The sequence below is a fragment of the Pteropus vampyrus genome, unplaced genomic scaffold (genome assembly GCF_000151845.1).
Source record: "Pteropus vampyrus isolate Shadow unplaced genomic scaffold, Pvam_2.0 Scaffold4, whole genome shotgun sequence".
In the NCBI taxonomy this organism is placed as follows: Eukaryota; Metazoa; Chordata; class Mammalia; order Chiroptera; family Pteropodidae; genus Pteropus; species Pteropus vampyrus.
Genome location: NW_011888785.1, coordinates 12,943,041 through 12,946,566, shown reverse-complemented (window position 1 = coordinate 12,946,566; position 3,526 = coordinate 12,943,041). Strand labels below are relative to the sequence as shown.

General features: G+C 38.9%; 1 pseudogene; it reads right to left on the bottom strand.

Moving 5' to 3' along the window:
• LOC111743299 lies at nt 1–119 on the bottom strand (annotated as a pseudogene).
• Between the last annotated feature and the right edge of the window lie 3,407 nt (nt 120–3,526).

The following is a 3,526-nucleotide window of genomic DNA, read 5'->3' as shown; positions in this document are numbered from 1 at the left end:
GGCCTACAGCACCTGGTCTTCCTAGGTGGTTTCCCATCCAAGTACTGACCAGGCCTGACCCTGCTTAGCTTCCAAGATCAAACGGAATTGGGCTTGTTCAGGGTAGCATGGCCATAGACCTAGAGTACATTTAAACATATCTAGATGATATGGCCTACCACACACAAAGGCTATACAGTATAGCCTATTGCTCCTACGTTACAAACCTGTATAGCATATTACTTTTCTGAGTACTGCAGGCAACTAACTGTAACATAATAGCATTTGTATATTTAAATGTAGAAAACATACAGTAAAAATGTATAAAAAATGTTTAAATGGTACACCTGTATAGGGCCCTTACCATGAATGGAGCTCGCAGGACTAGAAGTTGCTCTGAGTGAGTCAGTGAGTGAGCAGTGAGTGCATGTGAAGGCTTAGGACACTGCTATAGACTTTAGACTTTACAAACACTGTACACTTAGGCTACACTGAGTTTATTAAACAATATCTTTCTATTTTCAATAATAAATTAACCTTAGCTTACTGTAACATTTTTATTTTATAAACTTTTTATTTTTTAACTTTTCGACTCTTCTAATAACATTTAGCTTAAAATACATTGTACAGCTGTATAAAAATATTTTCTCTGTATACTTTTTCTATAAGCTTTTTTCTATTTTAAAAATATTTTATTTTTCTTTTACTTTTTAAATATTTTTGTTGTTGTTAAAAATTAAGACACAAACACACACATTAGTCTAGGCTTACACAGGGTCAGGATGATCAATTTCATTGTCTTCCACCTCCATATCTATGACGTTGCTAGGCAATCAGAGTTTTTCAGCTCCATTGTAATCTTATGAGACCATTGTCATATATGCAGTTCCTTACTGACCATAATGTTGCTACACAGTGAATGGCTGCTATAGACTTTTGGCTGGGCTCCTGAGGGCTCTACTAGTGATGACATTTCCCAGTCCCTTTTTAATTAGGTGTGGTCATGTGACTGAGTTCTTAAAGAAGTGTATGTAGAAGTGACCTGTGCTACTTCAGCATCTGGGCCATAAGACAGGGATTTGCATGCCATATTCCCACTTCCTGCAAGATATATGCCTTTCACCTGTGATCTGGCTTTCACTGTGCAGGCGAAGACTTGCTCTGACAAAGCAACAGGTTGCAGGGAACATGAGTCTCTGAGTGTGCATCTGAGCAGAGTAACTTGCTGCCCACCAGCCTGGTGTGCTCACTGAAGGGACATAACATGAAAACAATATGCTTCTATTGTTTTTAAACCACAGTATTTTGGAACCATTTGGTTATACTGCCTTAGCCTTTGACCAAGCTTATAAAGCAGATTTTAGCAAAAAGTAGAGTGACATGGCAGGTGGGAGTTTTACTTTTCTCTGATTTTTTTCTTTAGTAAATTAATAAACTAAATAATTAACTTTTTTTTTTCAGTTTAAGAAAGGCATTATAATTTTTTTCAGTTAGAAATTGAGTAGAAGTGCTAGAATCCCTGAATCATGAGACTAATTCTTATTAAATCATAGAATCATCAAATTATATAACCTTGCTTCTGAAAGTGATAAAAGAAATATAGTGCCCTCAGTGAGGAAGTTGCCTGGCCAAGGTCTCAAAAATATGTAATAGAGTGTAATTATCTTTCTACTCATCTCAACTAAGTGCACGTACATGGGGGCACACAGACACAAGCTCCCTCACAGGCAAGAAAGGCCTCCTCATTTAGGAATCTTAAAGAGAAAGGTGAAAACTATGAAAAGAAGATCAAAGCTTATCACATAAATGAAAAGAATGAAAACTGAAAAGAGAAATGTAGACTTGAAGTTAAAAGAAGTCATAGCCTGAGAGGTCATTTTTAATGGATTCAGTTTCCACTTACTCTACAGACTGAGCACATTCTCCATTGGCTTCATAAGGGATAATCATTCATAACCAGTCTCACGCAATTGCCACTAGAATTAATAAGTTTCTCTTCCTTACCAACCACTGTTACAAAAGAATCCATAAAAAATATTTGCAAGGCTGACCATATTTAAGATTCAGAGCACTTCTCATGATTTTGAACACCACCATTGTCAGGAGTAACAAACTTCAGCATTGGCGCCTGATTAAAACCTTAAAAGGGTTATTGCGTAGCAAACACTGTAGGTATGGAGGGGGACTACACAGGCAAATAGACATGGTAGTAGAAGGCCAGAGACCCAGTTAACCATAGCCTTGAACATGGCTGTGTCAGGGACAGAAGCAGGTGGCAGGGAGAAAAATGGCTGGGAATGAATGCAGGGGAGGGGTCTAAGGATGTGATTGTATTATTATATCCTGCTCATTTTATCCTACCCCTCCTATTTATTGTCTTGGATTTAATGTGCTGGTTCCTACCATCGACTCCCCAGGTTTCGATTTCTATAGAGACAATTATCAGAATGTGCGTGTATGTGTGTGTGTGTATGTGTATGTGTGTGTATTAGCTTTTAGAAACTCTCCTTTGACATGGGATATTATTTTCTTTTTTTCCTTCCTTTCGGTATCTCTTGAAATAACTGTTTTCCACCGCCTTTCTGTGCAGTTTTCTTAACACTAATAGCCAAACAGCTGCTACTATTGTGTCTTACCATCCTCCCACATCAGAGGTAGAGAATCAAAAACAAGACAAAACAAAAACCATATACCCCTGGAGAACTAAAAATCTATAAGAACACAATTCTAAATAATAAATAGTTCACAAGATTTAATGATAGTGCTCACTATGTAAGTGACATTTTTCTAATGCTTCATACTCGCTAATTCTCAAGGCCACCCTGTGAGATAGTGCTGGTTTGCAAATTCTGGGTGAAATCTGAAACTGGCCCTCATACATGGAGAAAGAATCAGACCACTCCACATTGGCAGGTGGCAGGTTTAATAAGCAAGGGAACTTACAGATGAGGCTTGTCTTGAGCAGGTGCAAGAGTAGCAGATCTCTCCAACAGCCTGCCAGAATCTTAAAAGTTTGTATAGGGGCCTTAATTGGATTAAGTCACATTTACCATCCAGATGATCTCGACTACACATTCCTCTCTAATGGTTGCGTTCCCTGAACCAGCTCCGGCTGTGGGGACAGTGGGCAGAATGTACATTCCAAGGACAGGGATAGGGGTAAAAAGCCTCTGATGACTCAAGTCCAGCTAGTGGATCAACGTCCTCTTAATGACCTCCTCCAACACGTAGGTATTGTTAATATCTTCATTTTACAAACGAAGAATCTGAAGCACAGAGAAGTTAAATAACTTGCTCAAGGTCAAGTAAATACTATCTGAGTGGATATCCTGGCCCGAATTCTAATTCTGAGAAGTCTGTGTGCAAAATCCAGCTACAGCAGACCTAATAAAACCCCAGAGTCAGATACACAGTGGTTGTATAGCACATGTAGCACTTGGGTTCTGGCATCAAACATCCTGATTTAGGATCCCGGCTTTCTAAGCTGTGAGAGCTTGAGCAAGTTACTTAAACTCTGAGTCTCCGCTTTCCCATGCACCAACCGTGG